The sequence below is a fragment of the Streptopelia decaocto genome, assembly GCF_964273445.1.
Source record: "Streptopelia decaocto genome assembly, chromosome: 3".
NCBI classification, from domain to species: Eukaryota; Metazoa; Chordata; class Aves; order Columbiformes; family Columbidae; genus Streptopelia; species Streptopelia decaocto.
In genome coordinates, this window is record NC_138656.1 from 16,433,134 (window position 1) to 16,454,602 (window position 21,469).

The 21,469-nt window shown below is 43.5% G+C and overlaps 1 protein-coding gene across 6 annotated transcripts in view; it reads right to left on the reverse strand.

Annotated features, from left to right (window-relative positions):
• Positions 1-2,357: 2,357 nt before the first annotated feature.
• Positions 2,358-21,469, reverse strand: part of LOC309437717 (uncharacterized protein) — a 38,048-nt gene continuing 18,936 nt past the window's right edge. For all 6 annotated transcript variants that reach the window (XR_014183603.1, XR_014183604.1, XR_014183605.1 and 3 more), the window contains one exon: positions 2,358-3,616. The gene's annotated coding sequence lies outside the window, so the exon portion shown is untranslated. The remainder of the gene's footprint in view (positions 3,617-21,469) is intronic.

Here is a 21,469-nt window from a genome sequence, read left to right on the forward strand (position 1 = left end):
TGATGAAGAATATATCTCACATTACATGCATGCTATACAATTTAAAAGACAACAAATCAGTAAAAGCAAGCAATATTTTGCATTACACATTGCAAAATTCTGCAAGAGGTTTTGTATGAGAGGACAGCTGCTGGGTATTGAATGACTTAGTAAGTAAGACGTCTAAAAGATCTGGAAGGACTGCCACGAATGGCAGATAGAAAGAAAACCCTTGAGGGTTTGCAGAAGTTGCCATGTTAACCACCATGCTTTGTCACAAAAGCATTGTCTGCTATGGTGACGAAATGCTCTTCCTGGGATTGCTACACAGAATAGATGCCTCTATTTGTGAAGGAAATGTGATTGATCCCATTGAAGCATCTTGCAGTCACCATGTTAGAAGCGGTATTGCTCATAATCTAAGACCTGTGTATGAGACACATGACCTAACGGCTTATTTCTATAGAGGGACATGACCTAATGGTTTATTTCTATAGAGGGAAGCATATATCTCAGACTTGGAGTTGAGTTTCTCATTATCCACTGAGATATCTCTTCACACCAACATAAATTAAGTTATTAAAATAAGGTAACACACATAGTTGATGCGGAAGATGAATAATTTTGTTAAGTTCATAGGAAAATGAAGATGGATTTAGGCAATATTTTTAGAGTTTCCTAAAATACACACACAATTTTATGTGCTTCTCACAATACAGCAAGGACCAGCAAGGACCACCAAGGCCTGAAGTTACTTGCAATGCTAGCATAACCACGACTTGCAGTTTGTGCCCATTTTCATGAGGATCAATAAAGATCTGGAGAAGACCAAGTTCAGTAGAGTCACTTCCTTAGCTTATCTCTTAATGCTTTCCGAGTTAACCATCAGGGAGAGAAGAGCAGAAAAGGCTTTTTCCCACCCTATAAAACGTCCTGAGCCTTGAAAAGCACCCCTGCTCTCCAGCAAGCCCATTCCTAGCCCCTGGCCAAGAGAGGGAGAAAAAACGGGGCTGTAGGAGAACAGGTAGTGGTACTTTGAGCTATGTCCAGCTGCAGGTAGAGACATACCCAGCAGAGCCCATCCCCATCCCTTCCTCACCCAAGCCTGACTGAACAACCACCTGGGTCTCTGTCCCCCATGTCCTGGCTCGAGGCACCACCAGAAGCCTCCATATAGAGAAAAAAACCCAGGAGAGCTACTGGTTCCCTGCTTTGGGGAAAGTGGTATGTGGGGAAGCATCTCATGGATATTTTGTGTGTGCGAGCAGGATGGTTCCACAGAAATCTTGGGATGGTTGGTGTCCGAGAAGAAGCACGGTGGCTGGAAGGCTCATGATGGCCCTAATGGTGTGTGGCAGTACCATGGCCTTGGGCCTGAGCCCCAGCCCCAGCCAGGACGTGGTTCCGGGTGGGCAGGTACAGAATTTAAAAATTAAAGTTTGCCATCTAGTGGTAGGCCTTGGGCTTTTTGGGTGCAACAACCCAAACCCCCACAGTTTTTAGGTGATCCGCTTATGCTTTCTGAAACATATATATTCGTTTTTGGCAGGTGACCCCTCCTGCCGTTAGGTCTGTAAAAGTCAGGACAGGAGGACTCTAAATCTTGGTGTGTTGCCTGGCAGCAGCCATGGAGATGGTTCTGTGTAGTATTAAATCCTGGATGATTTAAAAAGAAAAAAAAAAAGCAACACACACACACAAGAAAAACCTTCAAAAACTTCACTGTGATAAAAAAAATGAGCCTGCCTGCCTTCCTTCCTCCCTTCCTTCCTTCCTTCCTTCCTTCCTTCCTTCCTTCCTTCCTTCCCTCCTTCCCTCCTTCCCTCCTTCCCTCCCTCCTTCCCTCCCTCCTTCCCTCCCTCCTTCCCTCCCTCCTTCCTTCCCTCCTTCCTTCCCTCCTTCCCTCCCTCCTTCCCTCCCTCCTTCCCTCCCTCCTTCCCTCCCTCCTTCCCTCCTTCCTTCCTCCCCCTTCGAACTGAGGTACATCTGCAAGTGAAACATGACTCCAGGGTTTGTCTGGTTCTCCTTTGCTTCAGACCAAGGCTGCAGGAGCCAGCATATCTGCAGAAGCACGTGTGGTCCTCTTGAGGGTCCCTGTGAGCTTCCTCTGAGCTGTGCATGTTGCCCAAATGGGATGGAAGATCTGGAAGGTGACGGGCAGCGTGATCTACTTGGGTGCTCGGGCTGTAACTAAGGATCTGCAGGCATCCAGGCTGATGCCTGCACAATCTCTCCTCTTTCACACACAACACTTCTATTAACAGAACTCCAGGTGGGATTAGCAATTTTTGCAGCATAATCACATTGTTGAGTCACATTTAATTTATGAACCACTATACACACAAGATCATTTTCTCATATTGATGCTGAGCTGATTATTTCCCATTTTGTATTTATGCATTTGATATTTCCCTCTGCAGTGTAGTGCTTGATACTTGTAATTAGTGAATTGCATCTTGTTGATCTGAGACCAGCTCTTCAATTTATCATTTTGCATTCTGATCCTGCCTGCCAGACTAAGCAAATTTTATAAGTGTACTCTATATTTATCCTCCAAATCACTAATAAAAATATTGACTAAAATCAGTCCTGAAGATCTCTGCACATCTGTTCAGAATACTCTCTTGAAATTTACTTTCAGTTTGACATTGAGTCATTTGCAATAATACTGTGAGAGTTTTTTCATCTATTTGTATACACACTGATAATTTTGCATAAACTGCATTTTGCTAGTTTATATGTAAGAACTCAGGTTATTAGTATCAAAAGCCTTTTTAAATATAGTATCTACTGTTTCTTCCCGTCGTCAGTATTGAGACTACAGATATTTATGTCCTGCTACAAAACTGTGTCAATGCAACTGTGTCAGAAATGAATAATTTTTACCCCTCCTTTATATGTATTAATTTCATTAAACGAAAATTAGCTCTCCTTCTTCAGTGAAGGAACTGATGAGGAATAAGCCACCTAATTTATGCTGAAAGCCCAAGGGGAAAAAGAAGGACCAAAAAAACCCAAAAAAGGCAGCACTCTACTTTTGAGTTTGACTTTGTGTGCAGTATCAGCACAACAAAAATATTTGCTGATGACGTAGATGCTCCTTAATATAGCACATAGGACAGAAATGATGCAAGCACCTATTAATCATAAGATAGAATTCCTGGTAAAAAGTGAAAAAAAAATAAAAGGACTTAATAACCATAACTCTGTCAGTTTTACTGCTAGCACATAATTAGAGCAGAAGAGGAGGATTTCAAAACGTCCAGAGCATAACTGCTTCCTGCTATTTCGATGATATGTTTCTGATTCAGAGGCTGCAGTTCATGTTAAATGTTTATGTGTAAGAGAGTCTTAAGGGCCTGTATCCCCAGAGGGAGAGCTGGAGGATGCTCCTGCGCAGCCTCCAGACTTTATAGTTCACAGAGGAAAAGTATTTATCCTAAACAACAACAACAAAAATCACATGCTTATAGAAGGGCTTGGTTCTTCCCTCCATGAGACCTCTCACATGTAACATCTGTTTCTGGCACGGGTTGGAGGATTTTAGGGACACCGTGGATCTGGAACATAGCATCCGCATGCCAGTCCTCTCAGACAGGTGCTTGGGAAGAGGCCAGGAAAAAGGCCGTCCATAGCTCTGCGATGGAAACAAAGAAATTAGTCAACAACCTCTTCCCATAAAAACCTTTGTTAAGACAATCAAGGAGACAATCTGGGAAACAGCTTGAGGGACAGGACCAGCAACGCCTGGCTTGTGCCATGAGCAACGAGGACGCAGGACAGATTCTGGGTCTGGCCCTGCCATGGAACAGCCCTGCTGGTTTTGAGGGGGTGGATGGTCACACTGCCTTTCTCTTCCTTTTAAGTTTCCTGCTGCTTTTTGTGCCTAAGCCATCCTACTAAGAGCAGGAGGAAATGTCATTTTGTAGGTGTCTGCAATTCAATAAAAGTGGCCCCGACACAACACCCCATGAAACACGTAACTGCAGACAGAGATGAATCATGCCACCACCGAGTCAGCTCTCACATATAGCCAGTGTAGGTGTTATTATGACTGTAACAGGCTTCAAAATAATAAATCACTCCATAGCAAGGCTGGCAGCCCTCCCTGTTAGCAGTAGTTTAGGTAACACCATTCAGATCACCTTCTCACATTACCATGACTATTCCTTGAAGGAGGTTTGGACATAGACCTGTGGGGAACATAAGCGTCAGGTAGGCACAAGTGTGACTCAGAAAATGAAATATTGCCCTTGGTGGGAAGTCAAGGGAGAGTGTTTTTCCTGCCTCCCCGGCACACGTTGCCCTACCCACTAGGTGTCCCTGCCAGCCAGGGAAACAGCTTGCCGCAGCCAGGGCTGCCTTCGCTTGGTGGCATTGACTTCTACTGAAAACACCAAAAACAAACAACAACCCAGGAAACATGTCTGAAATAACTTCTTTTTTTGTTGTTGTTTTTTCCCCCTAAACTTCTTTTTTGAAGCAGCTCCAAATTTGTGCACAATGCACAAAATGGAAAAGGCAGCTCTCCGTTTCACTGTGCGGGGTAATGGGAAGGTTTTGCCCCAACGGAGGGTGGTTTCCCCTCCTGGGCAGCCCTCAGGTGATGGGCTGCCCTGACCTGAGTCCTGCCAGCTCCATCCCTCCACCTTACTTCTGAATTCTGTAGGAGTCAGACACATTGTACCATAATCCATTACCTTGATTCGCTTGCCCTTAAAATAGATGCTGTTCTAATTTGACTCTTCTACCATGGAGCTGCAAGGTTAAATGAAGAGTGATGACCTTTTGCTGCCAAGTTAAAACCATGCAAAATTAAAAAAAAAATTAAATTACTATCAATGTGTGGATGTTCGAGTCCCACAAAAATATGCCTAATTTCTGGATAAATAGGCCTAGGTGGATGCAGGTGTCTATAGCCTCAGGATGGAGTAGGCATGACACACATGTTCAATGGCTGTCCTTTTTGCCTGGCTAAGGTTTGCTCTGGTAATCCCTGGAGAGCTTGCAGAGGTCAGCAGAGAAGCAGGGGGAAAGTGAGGACATCAAAAGAAGCACATACTTGCAGATGTGCTGGCTTCTGCCAGCCCAGGAAGAGGGAGAGGAAGCAGGAGGTGAAATCTTGAAGATATACCGGGATTTTATTTTGTTTTTCAAAATGTTTTGTCTTTGTATTACTGAATTGGGGGAGAGAGGGGAAAAAACCAACAAAGCCTGTTTGCTCTGTAAGCTGGGGAAACCCGTTCCACATTTCTGTACTTCTCTTTCCTGAGTTGTCAAACAAGGCAACAGCACTTCCCTGACTCGCGTTGATGCCCGCTTACCAACAGCCTGAGATCCTCAGAAAGGAGAAGGGAAAGCACGCAGCAGAACCAGGTTTTCTAAAGCCACCTCACATGGCGATTTCTGCACCAGGAGTCTTGTCTGAAGGCTCTGTGTTCAGGAACCATCAACAGAGATCGTGGCCTATTGTGCCATGCGCTGTACAAACACACAGCGAGGGACCATCCCTGCCACAAAGGACTTACCCTACAAATAGAGACTACAGAGGAAACGTAGCGGGGGAGTTAGAAACGAGCTGCTTAGCTCAGGGTTGCACAGCTGGGTGCGGACGCCAGAGGCAGAAGCCTGGTATTCTGATTTCCAGCCCAGCAATCTGCTCTTTCTCACCGACAACCACCTTTTGCTTACGGGGTGTTAATGGCACTAAAGATAATTCTGTATGACTCGGTATTTTTAACCGGTGGGAACTTCACATCCAGGCACACACCCTGCTGGACTCCCAGGGACAGCTTCCCCCTCCTGGCCCTAACACAGTTTGGAGGGTGCTCAGCTGGGATAAGGTGACCTTCAGAGCAGAAATTCGATACAAAGAAAGGGAAAGGAGGGCCTGGCTCTGGTGAAATCTGGCTGTTGAAACACCTTCAGGTCTTGCAGCACAAACTCAAAAAACTCTTTGTCTCAAAGATTTAAGAATAGACATAGGAAGAACTGTGTTTATTTCATGTTAATCACCTAGGCAACTGGGAAAGCAGAAGTGAGCTTCACTTTCTAGTGGGTTTTATAATCTGACAGTTCATTCAAACACCTTTTCCTGGCACATCAGAAATACATGTGGTACCGCTGCAAATTTGCATTTTTAGGAAGAAAAAATGTATTGATAAACAACCAGTTTGGGCTTGTAGTTTTTCCTTTAACCCAGGTGTTGTGTGCCTGCATGCCCAGGTAGTCATTTAGCGGCCCAGGATCTGCATTAGAAGTGGAGTCTCCCACCTCATTCTAATTTCTGCTCTAGGGTATTGCAACAAAGACTTGATAGAGCCCATAGCCAAGGAGCAGGCTGGGAACTGACCTTTCCTTTCCAGTCAGTAAGGAACAGCTAAAAGCTGCTCGCAAGGTGTTGCAAAGGGTATATCCTGAAAATGAAACAACCCCGTGCACACACAGACCTGCAGGTTGCGTTATAACCCTGTGACACAGCTTTCAGCAAGCAAGAAACAACCCAGCCTGCCATAGGGTCTTGCAGGAGTTGAGTCTCGCCTCGCAGCTTTTCATGGGCTCGGTCAGGAAGGCTGCATCTCTGAGCAAGGCCGAGCAGCGAGGTTCTGTTTTTCCAAGTCGTTCCTTCAAATATAGGGTTATTTTATTTTTGTAAATAAAGGTTAGGACTAGCATCTGCTATTTTGCACAAGTGTGTAAAAAAAAAAAAAAGAATAGGTTGAAATTTCTCTGTTGAAACGGATCTTTTGTCAGATAATGAGATCTTTAAAACACAAAATATTTCACAGACAGCTCCCACAATCCTAAAAAAAAAAAAAAGGTTAATTTTCATTTGATTGTTCCTATTCTTGTCCAGACAGCTTTGCTTCTGATAGATTTTGATAGCTTTTTCACAGGCTTCTTTATTTCCTAAATGGAAAAAACCCTCCATCCTAGATGGCCATTTCCTAGAAGAAAAACATGTTTTTGGTAATGTCTTTATTTACATTGTTTCAAAACCTATTTTCCTTGAAAGGAAATGTTTATGAGGTTTGGCTTTTCTCCCTACATTTCCCAGGCAGGGTTGCTTGTGCTTTGCTTTGCCTGCCTAAAGTCCAACATGAACTCCAAACCATTAGTGTTATTTTATTCAGCACAACAGATTTTCTGGGTTTTCTAGCTCATTTATAGCTGTGCAGAGGGGGTGTGAAACCCCGATATTCCATTCGGGCAACATTTATAAAAACTTTTCCCCACCAACTTCGCAAAGTTATAAATGATTATAGGAAAGGCGCAAAGCTTTGGAGAAACAAGCCAAGTTTATGAGGCCCAGAAATTGAGGGAATTAGAAATTTTTCCATTCACTTGGATGAGTTTTGGTTTAAACACCAGAAACTCAGATTCATGTGAACACGCTGAATGAATGGAAAAGTTACAAAGCTATGAACAACATAATACGCTTCTACTGAGGCTGCTGAAGAAGGCAGAGAGAAGAAAAAGTGCATGATCAGATTTGTTACCAATCTCTTCTGCAAAAGAGCACAAAACAAACAAGAATAAGAAGGAGGTCATCCCTGTAAACCCTTTTAAAAGGGATGGGTTCCTGCTGGGGTGCCGGGGCAGCGCTGCCTGTGGCTGTAGCTCTCAAGGCAGAAGAGCGCAGCGAGCACAGCCCCTGTGCTATGGGGTGTGTGGGGTGTCAGAACCTGCCTCGGTGCACAGGGACAGAAAGGAAAACCTTGGACATCCAACATACAGGCTGCAAGGTTGTTTGGCTTTGTGGTTTTTTTTCATTTGTTTGCTTTGTTGTTGTTGTTTTGTTTTGTTTTCCCAAGGTCACACAGCAGTAAAGGGTAAAGAACTGAAGGCCTTGAAAATTCAGAAAGTGAAAGGAAACAGTTTTGAGGCTTCTTAAATTTACAGTTAGTAAAAGGTAGAGATATATTGCTTATATACCAAAATGGAATTAAAAATGAAGCATCAAGGACTCACTCTCGGTTATTTTCATTAATTTGTGAATTAATTTGAATTAATGAATGAAATTCCCAATCATGCTGCATCTGCCTTTAAATTACAGCAAGGATCATGACACTTACAGGATAAAGCCATGCGACTGTCAGCACACGACGGCTCTAGGAAGTACCAGAATCCAAGTATTTGCCTGTAGAACCATTTGTTAACATTTAAAAACAGGTAAATAAGAATGCCATTTATTCATTAAAAAGGATGAGCTCTCAGGAACTTGATATATGCCTCAGGACCACTGATATGAAAGGAAGTTATGTGTGCAAAGCAACTATCATCTCTAAACAGACTTGTTGAACCTGGGCCCAGAAATTATGAATAATTGGGCAGTCTTATGTGCAAAGAAAGACTGTGACATTAGCAGACAGAAACTGTTAAGGTGGTAGAATAAAGGGACACTGGAATAAAAGGTGGGAATTTGGCAGGGAGAAAGGTTCTGTGGCATTTGGAGCTAGCTGTATCAGGTGGTCTCTTGGGCTTTCTAGGAAAAAAATAAGGTAAATCTGCAGGTTACAAATGGATGTAATATGAGACAGAAGCCACATGTTGTCATTTCCACTCCCCCTGCAAAAGACATCCTCCCTAAAGTCTTGGTCAAGGAATGGGTTGTAAATCACAGAAGAGGCAGGATGCAAAATTCAGTAATTTCCATTAACTGACACTAGGCTAAAACTATAATTGGTAAGAAAGTGATTTGGGGCAGTCTATTAGCTTCTGCTTTGCTGTCCATCATTCTCATAAGTTCGTAACAGAGTACAAGACAATAAGATACTCAGCTGTCTATTAATAATTGATTTAATGTAACACATTAAGTGTGTGTAATCTGTTTCCTTGTTCCCCTGTTTAACATAATCCATGAATCATGGTGACCAGTAAAGAGGCTGATTGACCACATTTCCTAACTCCAGCTGCTGACTTGCATTTAAGAAAGCTAAATGTCTACTAAATACTTTGTGGTTTTAACAGGGGTGCTATGGAAAAGGGAGACAATTAGTGGAGTAAGATAATGTTCTCTTTTGGATAAGAGCTTGTAACTCTGTCTTTTGCTATTTCCAGTAGTCCCAAGTCTGCCCAACATTAGATACTAAAATAATTGTCAAACATAGACCTCTCTTTTTTTGGCCCAGTGTCTTCTCTCTAAGGAAAGAAGCTGCTTTTATTCTCAACATATTGCTATAAGTATCAGTACCATGATATCTATTTACCCCACAATCACAAAAGATTTCCTATTTTCAGTGCCTTTTCAAGGTGAGGACCTGCTCTTCCTCTTTTATTAATAGGTAAATAAGGCACAGAGAGCATGTTGAGAACCTGGCTTTGCCAGGGCTTTTAATTGCACTGTTTCAGGCACTTCTGCTTGTGAACATATGGGTGTGTTTCACCAATGCCAAGATTTTCACTCAGTGAGTGTCACTTTCTTTGTGAGCTCCAAATGTGCAGAGGTTGAAAGGGCAGCTTCACTAGTGAAAAATCTCTCAAGAACTTTTATAAATCATTCAAACTTCTGGTTGAAAATGTTTTCTTTCACACACTTCTTGGTGCCAAACACAGGCCCATCTGGAATCATTATTAATTCTGTTGAACTGTTCAATTCCAAGTGGGTTGTTGGTTTTTTTTTTTAAAGAAAGACTTGATTCAGTATTTTATAACCATAATGGGAATGGTGCATTAAGACTCAATAGCTCATTTTTTTATTCCAGGAAATGGCAAGCAACACATCTTGTGCTCAATCAGTTACATCAGCAGAGCAATACTGAAAAATCTTATAGTGTGCAGCTAGCCCCAGGTTTAATTCTTCTTATACATTTATTTTCCATACATGCAGAAATTAAAATGTGCTCTGGATGCTTAAGAAAGCTTCTTATACAGTTTGTAGGACTTTTCTGTGCATGCTTCACTGAGCACATCAAAGAGCGAATTAGAAGAATAGATGCCCAGCCACTGAAATGCCCAAGCAAAGTGCAAAGCATATTCTTTCATATACAAACTCAGATCAAAATGGTTGTTTCTGGTTCATAATCAGGAATTAACTACTAAATTCAGTTTGCAAGCAATGTCCCATTCACATCTCGAAACACAAAAACACAAAAAACAATTAGTGTTTTTGGGTAAAACTACTTACCTAGCTTATATTTTGCATTAAACATTGCCTCTAGGATTGGTATGCACATGTTTAAAGGAGAGGAACTGTGAAATCTTGCTGTCATTGATATCAATGACACAATTCCCCTTGACTCAAACTCAGGTCAGCTTGGAACTTCTCTGCACGCTCCTCTATCCACAAATGCTATGGGAGACACTTAGGTTGTGTGTTTGGCTCTTCGACAGTTGTGTTGAAGAGCAGTCACACATCTTCACACATATGTGGGGTTGCAAAGCCTATTCAGTGCAGTCAGGCAGGCTGGGGACACGGAGCCAGCACATGTGGCTGGACAGTGAAGGGCAACTTGTAGATTAAAGCACCGGAAGGTTTTCATCCCTAGAAGCAGGTGTTTCATGTTCGGCTACAGAGATCTGTAGGTATGGAACCAGGCAGTTTTTAGAGTGATACAATTATATATTCATAGCCAGACTGTCATGATACAATTTAGTCTCAGCACTCACTTCTTTGGCAAGACTCCCATTCTTTGGATGCCTTTCTGGTGGAATTTACTGTGACATGAAATATATCAAAAATACAGATAAAAGGAGTACTATTCCAAGTGCAAAATTCACTACAAGCCTTCGCCATAAGCTGACCATAAAATGAGCTGGAAGGGAGCTTTCATGTCTCTGGTCCATACTCCTCAAAATAGGGTCAGCTTTGAAGCAAGATGAGGTGACTCAGGGCCTCACCCAGGTAGGTTTTGCATATGTTCAAGCATGGACAGTCTACCACCTTTCTGAGCACCTGTTCTAGTGATTGATCACCTCCATGGCAAAGTTCTTCTCCTTATATCTAACTGGGATTTATCTTGCTACAGCTGGTATTCACTGCTCCTTGCTCTTTTGCTGTGCACCCCCAGGAAGAGTCTGGCTCCATCTTCTCTATAGTTGCAGATAACAATAAGATACACCCTTAGCCACCTCTTCTCCAGGATGAACAATCTTCTCAATCTCAATCTTCTCAGCCTGCCCTTGTACTTCACATGCTCCAGCTTCCTGAGCATCCTGATGGCTATTGCTGCACTTGCTGCTGTATAGGATCATAGAATCACAGAATGGTTTGAGTTGGAAGGAACCTAAAAGATCATCTAGTTCCAACCCCCCTGCCAAGGGCAAGGACACCTTCCACTAGACCAGGTTGCTCAGAGCCTCATCCAACCTGACCTTGAACACTTCTAGGGAGGGGACAGATTCTTTGGGCAACCTTTTCCAGTGTCTGACCACCCTCAGTGTAAAAATGTCCATGTCCTCCTAGTAGTGGGAGCCCAAACTAGCCAAAGCCCTGCAGAGTCATGGTGTCACTATGTCTGTCCTGAGTAGGGGAGAGGAATCCCTTTCCCTGAGCTGCTGGCTGCACTCTTGCTAAGACAGCCAGTTATGCTGTTGGCTGCCTTGGCCAAGAGGCCACACTGCTGACTCCTTCTCAAGGCCCCTGGGCCTTCCCTTCAAAGCTGCTTTCTAGCCAGCTGGACTCCAGCCTGTGCTGTTGCAGTATCACAGAATGTCAGGGATTAGAAGGAACCTCAATAGATCATCCAGTCCAATCCCCCCACTGGAGCAGGAACACCCAGATGAGGTTACACAGGAAGGTGTCCAGGCGGGTTTTTAATGTCTCTAGAGTAGGAGACTCCACAACCCCCTGGGCAGCCTGTTCCAGTGCTCTGGCACCCTCACCCTGAAGAAGTTTCTTCTCATATTTAAGTGGAACCTTCTGTGTTCCAGTTTGTACCCATTACCCCTTGTCCTATCATTGGCTGTCACCGGGAAGAGCCTGGCTCCATCCTCCTGACACTCACCCTTTACATATTTATAAACATTAATGATGTCACCCCTCAGACTCCTCTTCTCCAAGCTAAAGAGACCCAGCTCCCTCAGCCTTTCCTCATAAGGGAGATGCTCCACTCCATCATCTTTGTTGCCCTGCGCTGGACTCTCTCCAGCAGTTCCCTGTCCTTCTTGAACTGAGGGGCCCAGAACTGGACACAATATTCCAGATGCGGTCTCACCAGGGCAGAATAGAGGGGAAGGAGAACCTCTCTTGACCTACTGACCACCCCCCTTCTAATACACTTCCTGGCCACAAGGGCACAGTGCTGGCTCATGGTCATCCTGCTGTTCACCAGGACCCCAGGTCCCTTTCCCCTACACTGCTCTCCAGCAGGTCATTCCCCAACTTATACTGGAACCTGGGCTTGTTCCTGCCCAGATGCAAGACTCCACACATGCCCTTTTTATATTTCATTAAAATTTTCCCTGCCTAACTCTCCAGCCTGCTGAGGTCAAAGCAGGTGCAAGACTTTGCATTTGCCTTTGTTGAAAGTCATGAAGCTTCTGCCAGCCCATTTCTCCAGCCTGTTGAGATCCTTCTTCAATGCCTTGCCCTTCAGGGTATTGACTGTTCCCCCAATTTTGGGTCATCAGTGACCTTGGTGGAGGTCCATCCTATTCCATTGCCCAGGTTTAATGAAGACATTAAACAGTATCAAACTCAGCAGTGACCCCTGAGGAACACCACTAGTGGCCACTCAGTAGTTTGACCTGCTTGCACACTATTCCTTGAGGCCTGTGGTCCAGCCAATTTTCCATTCATCTTGTCATTCTCCTGCTCAGTCCTCATGTCTCCAGCTCAGCACCCAGGGTACTACTGAGACTGTCAAAAGCCTTGTTAAAGTCCAGGTAAATGACACCCACTGCTCCCCATTGCCTGCTGAGGTAGCCATTGCCCACTGGCACTGCCCATTTCCCTGCCCATCGGCATCTTTGCCCTCCACGTTGTCCACAGTGGTTGTCACAGAGACCACGTGAAAGGATCGTAATGAAATTGGTTTCCTGGTACAGCTAATACAGCTATGAGGACTTGGTTGAATACCAGTGCCAAGAGAAAACAGCAAAATAAATTTTATTTGAAAATATTGCTGCAAAGTCATCATATCAATAGAGAAGGGTTTGATGTATCAGTAATCAGCTCCCCTGGAATATTCCTGGAATTGTTATGGTTCTGTAGGCTTAAGGAAATAATTTTATTGATTTGGATCCTATGTTAGTAAGTCTGACAAGCCCAAAATAAAGCAAGTTTTCACACATCGATCATTAGCACATTTGCCTAAGAAACAGTGTGCAGAATTCATGCAAAATCAACAGCTTATTCAAGTAAATACATATTCATAATTATTCTATGTGAAATATGGCTTTCTGAGTTTATTCAGTGAATACTAACTACATTGCTAACAAATATACCAAAATAACAGTTCCCCTGTTACTATGGAGAGGGAGAAGAGAAAGTACTCTGCTTGGGGACTAATTGTAAAAGCTTTGGAGTAAAGACGAAGTAGTGTGATTCACTCATACACAGTAATAATAATTCAGCATCCCAAGGTTTTCCATTCAAGGTTTTGGAGAAAGAAATGGAAAAAACGGGAAGTAGCTGATGAGTTGGTCTAGAGACACAACGAAGGGTTGTTTTATGGGAGGGACATTTTCCATCATTCTGAGATACAAGAAGGGAAAGTGTAACTTTGACCTGAAGTGAAACAAACATGAGAATATATCTGGCATTGGCAAATATGCTACATCTTAAATTGATTCTAGCTCGCTGGACACAACCATCACTATCATAGCCAAACCCTTTCACATCTCCTGCAGCCCAGCTAGCAAAGCCAAGCGAGGATACATCTCCTTGAAGAAATCAGTATGCACATGTGTGCACATACACACCTGCAGACACATGGCTGTTTGATTCCTCACCTCCATATTATGATTTTCTTGTAGCAAGGAGAATGCAGTTGCTCCTCTTCACTCCTTTGATGCATTGCAAGAAACTAGCATTACATGTTTCACTGCCATGGGTGTAGAAAAACTAGACTGCAAGCCACATTGATCAGAGAGCCAATAAGGCGAAGAATGCTCCCTGCAAAATGTATCCTGCAAGAGCATTGCCAAGCAGCGATGGCAGCACTGCCAAGCGGCACTGCAGCAAGGCACAGAGAGACTTGATACTGCCTTAAATAAAGGACGGGGCACTCTGCATTTCATAATGCAGCTAAAACCAATATTTTACACTTTACCACCTTTTTGCCAAAGATTGCTAAGCTCTTTCACAAGTTAATGATGCTCAGGTTCCAAACACCCGTATGTGGTAGTTTTCCATATTGCAGAGAGGCTTTTCATCCCTAATAGTGCACTGCACTCATTATTATGCAGTAGAATTTTTGTTTCTGTACGCCAGGCCTGGGTCCTTACAAGGAACTGATTATACTCGCCTAAATGGAAATTCTGGTGACAAGATAATTTACAACGCTCTGTTGCATAACCATTGAGGCAAGGTCAGGGAAACCATTGATGTAGCATAGTCAGGGCAGTTGTAAATAAAACACATCACAAAAGGGTTAACTCTCAGACAGAACAGATGGACATGAAAGAATAGACAAGAAAGAATGTCCAGCATCTTGCCATGGTAAAATCTTATTCCCCTCCCTTGTCTCCACAGATCCTGTGGCTGGCTAATTCAAAAAGGAGGTGTAACTACCGATCTAATCTCAATCTCAAATTTGTCATAATTTCTACACTTTAGAGCCTGGTGAAATGAAACAGCACTACTACAGTTTTCCATTCATCAGCAGGAAGCAAAACAACTCAGGAATTGGGCTAAAAATAATTAGGGAGCAGGATCAGGTGCTGTGCACACGCATCTGTGTCTGTGCATGGGCTTTCAGCATTTACTGGAGGTAACAGCAGTGGCACAGGGGGAGATGAGCACCGCCAGTTATTTTATCTCAACATATGAATACGTGCAGATGTACTTACAGCATACTTAGAGAGGAAAAAACGCCCAAGAAAACCGTGATCAAATTATGCTATAGACAAAAATCAGCTTTTTATACAAATACAGCCACCAGAATGATACTGTTGGCAGTGCTGCAGGAGCCACATGGGAGGTGCTGGAGCAACCACAGCACACGGGGTGCTCAGCACAGGGCCCTTACCCCAGTGTGCTGCGGGTGCAGAGAAGGGGCATCACCCTTGAGCAAGAAGCTTGACATTCTTGTGGAAGTATTAGCATTATTTCATGTGCATTGCCATTGCTTTGCATTTGTGCAGTAACACCAGAGTTTTTCAGAAAGTATTGGAGCAATTTCTGTACCTTTTCATAGAACTATAGAATCATTTTGGTTGGAAGAGATTCTCAAGATCATCAAGTCCAACCATTAACCTAACACTGCCACTAAAACATGGCCTTAAGAACCTCATCTACATGGCTTTTAAATGCCTCCGGGGATGATGACTCAACCATGGGCAACCTGTTCCAATGCCTGACAACCCTTTTCATGAAGAAACTTTTCCTAATTTTTCCAATCTAAACCTCCTCTGGCACACCTCGAGGCCATTTTTTCTCATCCTATGACTTGCTATGTAGGAGAAGAGACCAACCCCCTCCATGCTACAACCTCCTTTCAGGTAGTTGCAGGCAGCGATAAGGTCTCCCCTCAGCCTCCTTTTCTCCAGGCTGAACAGCCCCAGTTCCCTCAGCTGCTCCTCATCAGACTTGTGCCCCAGACCCCTCACCAGCTTCATTGCCCTTCTCTGAACTCTCTCCAGCACCTCAATGTCTTTCCTGTAGTGAGGGACCCAAAACTCAACACAGGATTTGAGGTAGGGCCTCACCAGTGCTGTGCACAGGGGGACAACTGCTGCCCTAGTCCTGCTATTCCTGATACAAGTCAGGATGCTGTTGGCCTTTTTGGCCACCTGGGCACACTGCTGGCTCATGTTCAGTTGCTGTCAATCAACACCCCCAGATCCCTCTCTGCCAGGCACTTTCCAGCCACTCTTCCCTGAGCCTGTAGCGCTGCCTGGGGTTGTTGTGACCCAAATGCAGGACCCGGCACTTGGCCTTGTTGAACCTCACACAACTGGCCTCAACTCATGGATCCAGCTGGTCCAGATTCCTCTGCAGAGCCTTCCTATCATCCAGCAGATTAACATTTCCACCCAACCTGGTGTCATCTGCAAATTTACTGAGGGTGCAACTCGATCCCCTTGTCCAGATCATTGATAAAGAGATTAAACAGAACTGGCCCCAGTACTGAGCACACACTGGGAGCCAGGCGCAGGGCTGCTGCCAGGGGCTCTGCTCGGCATAGCACGGATGCAGCTGGTCCACAACCTCCTTCAAAAGACGGGCTGGTCAGACACACAGTTATTCTGGATCACCAGAGCTGTTTTTCAAAATCTGCTCAGAGATCACTGAGAGAAGGAGAATGTACCTGAGGGCAGGCCTAGGATGGAGGATTGACCTCAATAAGTAGCTTTTACCTGAGGAATCAGCTACCCTGCAAAACAATTTCTGAGAAAGATTCCCCAATGTTACCACTAGTCAGCCCAAACATAAAATTACTTGCCATGCTCCAGAAAAAGCTTTTACGACCTGGTTTGCAGCTCCTCTAAAAAGTGTATAAAGACTTGATAATGGGCCAAATCCTTGAGCCAGTGTAAATCAATGCTATTTTCTTGACTCTGCTGGAACACCTACTCTCTGTTTCAGTTAAAGAGCTAACACTCAGTATCTTAATACGCATTTATGTTAATATTTGCACTTTGCAGAACTAGGTAGATTGGGTGGCTGGCATATGTCAGACTAAATGTCACTTCCAAAAGCTTAGGGACCTAAATGGAAGCTGCCATTCAGAGTGAATAACAAGTGGAACCTCTCTGGAAAAGCTTTCCCACCTCAGGCACCTCCTTGTGATTAATCTTTCACATAGACAACACACATTACTGTTTTAAAAAGCTGAATTTTTAAGGATGGAACACATTAATGAACAGAGGAAAATGTGAACAAATTAGCATCTTCAAGCACTGTGAGACACGGCGGAAGAATACATAGACAGTAGCCAGGTCCCTCTGGGACCACATCTGTAGCCCCTCTCTGCAGCATTGCCTCCTAGCAGTGAGACTGGGTCCACCCGCAAAATCCGGACTCTGTGCCAGTCACTCCAGGGTGTTATTAAGATGCAGAGCACCATGGCAGAATCCAAATCAACGTTTCTTTCCTGCACACTGGGAGTGGGCTTAGGTAGCAGAGGACGACATGCAAAGTGAGCAAGCTGCCTAGTAATGATGAGGTTTTGTATCATGCAAGCTTATAAAATAGTCTGGAATGAAGAATGTGTGCATTATTGCCCTTCACGCTGTGTCTGATCTTGCACTGCTCTACAACTTAAACTACAAGTATCTGGCAGAATCCAAGATCATTTTGCAAAGACTTCTCATCCTTCTTCACCAGATCACTTTCTGTAAGACAAGATGGAGGCAGAGTTGAAATGCTTCACATTAGAATGAATATAGATCATAATGATCATGCTCTTCCACAACACTTCTACTCTAAGGAATCAGTTAATTAACCCTGAACCGAGCAGGCTTGCCAGTCAGGAGTACAGCAGTTGAATTGACAACAGCTTCCTGACCCCCTGCTTCTCAAGGACAAGATTCAGTAACCCTTATTTATGTTAAACATTAGCTTCCCTGTGAGGAACCTCCAGAAATCAATAGGGATTGCACTACACGAGTAAGACTGGCAGAATCTGATACCAATTACAAACTCAGATTGGCCCTCAGCTGGGTATTCCTGTCTGCTTTTTTCTTCTGTCTTTCCATATTCCTCCTCCCCCATGTCTGCACCCAAGAAAATACAGAACCCTCTCCCTTATAGAAAGCATTTGAATGGTTGCTTTTCCTCTTTCTCATTAATCCAAAAAAGTATTAATATTTCTTGTTACAGGAAGGTAATGTTTGACAATACTTGGCAGATCTGAGTGTATTTCTAAAGCTGGACGGAACCCAGCCTTTTTGACAAAATGGAAGCAACAATTTGTGCCTCTTAAATGTGACGTGGTTTATTTCTTCTAGAACAAAAAAAGTGTAGCTGAAATCACCAGCAAAAGCATTAAGAGAAGCAATCTGGGCTTCAAGAAAAGGAGATCTAAGATCTGCACTTTTTTTTTTTTCCACCAAAGAATGTGTGGGAAGAGGTAGATAGAAACAAGGGGATGTATTTTCCATTTGCAATTCCTTTCCTCAATTTTTTCCAGAAGCAGAACAGACTGTAGTTGGGTAGAAGAACCAAAAGCCTGAAGATACTGGTAAAGAGAAGAATACCTGTGTGATGTAAAAGGGAGGTGGGAAGGAAAAATCCTTCAGCCGTTTATTTTCAGACAACTCAAAGTTATTCTACATCTCGCTGCACAGGGAAACTGTATCCGCTGAGAGCTGCAGCTTGGGTTTCTATGTCTCCTCTCCGGTCTGGCCTCCCACCTTCTGAAATGTCACTGCCACACATCGCATACAGCAGGCTGCTCGCCCCAGCCCCACTAGAAAAGTCCATTTTGCAAGAGGAGCCGGATTTGGGACAGGAAAGCTGGAGGGTGGTGGGGGCAGCTCCCCGCTGGCCTCACAGGGAAGCAACTCAGCTTTCCACCTTTTGGGTTTGCTCAATGCACCAAAGGACTTTTACAACTCCCAGTGAAAGAGTTGCTGGTGTGTTAGAGTTGTTCATCTGGCAGAAACTGCATTTTTGATCAAAAACATGGTTTTAATGGGATATTTAGAAGCAGGTCTATGGTTATTGAAATGGAATAGTCCAAAAAAATCCCACTGGGATCTCAGGAATTAAATCACGCATAAATCAGCCTCCCAATACCGATGTGCCAGCACAATACATACCAGTGTTTACTGCTACAGAATGACTATTGTTCACTCTGCCTTTTTCAAAACCCAGTGAAAAATTGTGCTGGAATAAGATGGGAGGCATTGCTACCTTGAAGCTAAGTAACTGTCTGTCACTGTGCAACAGCGACTTGCTTCAAGTCTCCATTTCCCCCAAGCCTGGTAGGTACTTTTCTGTATGAAATGGATGCTTTGAGACTTTTTGAGCTTGTTTTTCACATCAGACACTGTCTGACTGCCTGAAACTATTGGATACCTAGCAAGCTGGGGAAAAAAAATAAGAGCTGTGTCTGGCTGTGGTGGATTTTTCTGCTCGTGTCCTAATGCCATGTCGGGTTGAAATAAGGTACACAGCATCTCTCCCATCCTCCTCCTTTGACAGTGTCCCGGTTTCCATGGAAAAGAAAACCTGGAGTGTGCACTGAAAGGGAATTACAGCGTGGTCAAAGAGGTCCCTGATATAGCTGGTGGGGGAAGCAGGTCTGCAGGCACCTGCCTGGGTGTAGAGACAGAGCTGGCAAGTCAGGACTGTCTTATTCTTTCTGCAGATACGAACAAGAAGCTTTATTGCTTAGTGTAATGTTGCCTCTGGGGCTGAAATTGGATGGCTCCCCAAACTGTTACTTCATTTCGTGCTCCTTTCAAGCTCCGCTTCTGTGCAGAACATCTTAGAAGGAAATGCCACTGGATTACACAGCTGCTGTCTGCCTGGGCTTTAAATGTGCCAATTTGCATCAGTCTGTAGGCAGCGCTGAGAACAGGCTGGCAGTGACTGCAGCCTTCCCATGTTACTAGTGGTATCCTACTTGCAAATCTGAAACAATTAAAGGGAAAAGGTGCAGTAGAACTAGAGACAGCCAGCTCTGAGCTATTAATACTACAAAAAATTCCGTATTTTCTTCCGAGAAAAGCATGTGTGAAACACAGTACTCTTGAGGGATGCCCTACAAGACATCAGCATGAAGTGACAGTAATTGATGGAAGAAAAATGAGGTTCACGAAGTAAAAATGTCCCTGTATATGTAAGTGATCAGGCTGGGAATGCAAATTGTTGAGAACAAGCCTGTCACTAAACACACTGAAAACTTTTTAAAGATAAATGGAAACCGTATCAATGGAAACAGTATCAATGTACTATGAGAAAGCTGATTTCCATCTTTGTTTTGCAGACACAAATAATTTGGATAAGAAGCCAAATGCAGAAATGCTGGTTGAAAGTGAAGCTCCAAAGCTTTGCCATTAACTTTTTCTGTTAACAGCTGAGCAAGCGTATCGATATGGGAAGCATCACCATGTATAATAGCATCGCTACAAAATCTTCTGATGTTACCTTTACAGTGTGCAAGCAGGTTTTCATCTCTTAGAGAGACCTGCTGTCTTGCTGTTCAGTCTTTGGGTTACGCAAGGACTTTGTGCCTTGGCAGACTCAGAAGAGGAGGCAATGTGAACAGCCTGAAAATTGGCTGTCTGCCTTGACTCTTGTAAAATCAGTTCTGGTGTTAAGAGTCGTCTCTTGGGAACCAGGCAGAGATGCTGGGCAAGGATTCCTAGACGAAGGAACTGCCTTGCATGCTGGCTGCACATCCCCATTTTGCAACTGGTATGTATGTGCGAATAAAGCAATTCAAATTTAGAATACCCTCAGACTTCTTTTATGCTCAAAAGGGAGATATAAGCATCTGCTAGTGCTGGAAAGAGCACACAGATGTTAGAAGTCAAAGCAACAAAACTTCACTGTACTGTCATTTGCCCTTCTTTGTATGAGAGACTTTTAAAGGGTAGAGTTTAGGAAAAACACTGCATGTACTTAGCGCTTCATTAGGGAAGGTAATAAACCCTTAAGACACGTACTTTGATGAACCAAGTTAGTAAAACAGAAAACTATTTAGTAACCACCATTTTAGAGGTGCCAACCTTTGCCAAATGCTAACATTATTTCCGAGACATTTCCAAATATTTATACCACCAACATAATGACTGCAATAGTATCTCCTCAGGAGTGCCTCACTCCTCATGGTTATGTGCTTCAATTCATTTGGCACATTGGAAGAGTTCAGTGTTCAGTGTCACAATCTGAGCCTAAGGTGAAGCACTTAAAAGGCCTTAGCTAGTAAATTAGCATTGCTGTTTTCAAATGAGTGTGTGAGAGGAAGTAAAAGGCAGACTCTTGAGTTAGCACTTAAAAACTTAAAGATCATATAGAATTATTTATGGAAACTAATTTGGACAGCTGCTGCTATGATTATCTTGTGGGATTTACTAAGGCCCTGTTTGACATTCAAATAAGTTCTTGTTTCTGGTGGCAAGAAAGAGAGTGTGTACTTTAAAGAAATTACAGGATTTAGAAATGAAGATGAAAGATTCAGAACTATCTTGTAGTTACTTTCTGTTCCCTCTGCCCTTTCATAAAATGGAAATATTATGACGAGGTACAGTGGCTTCTGATGTACTGCACAGAAAGAAATGAGAAAGTTAATACGGGAAGCACCAAATTAGACACCTGAAGAGGATTAAAAGACAAATACTATATCGCTTGTCAGCATGCCATTATAGAGCCCAACCTCGTCTTTTTTTTAGGTTTCATTAAGCAAATGACTGGATAGAGTTGCTTCTTTCATAG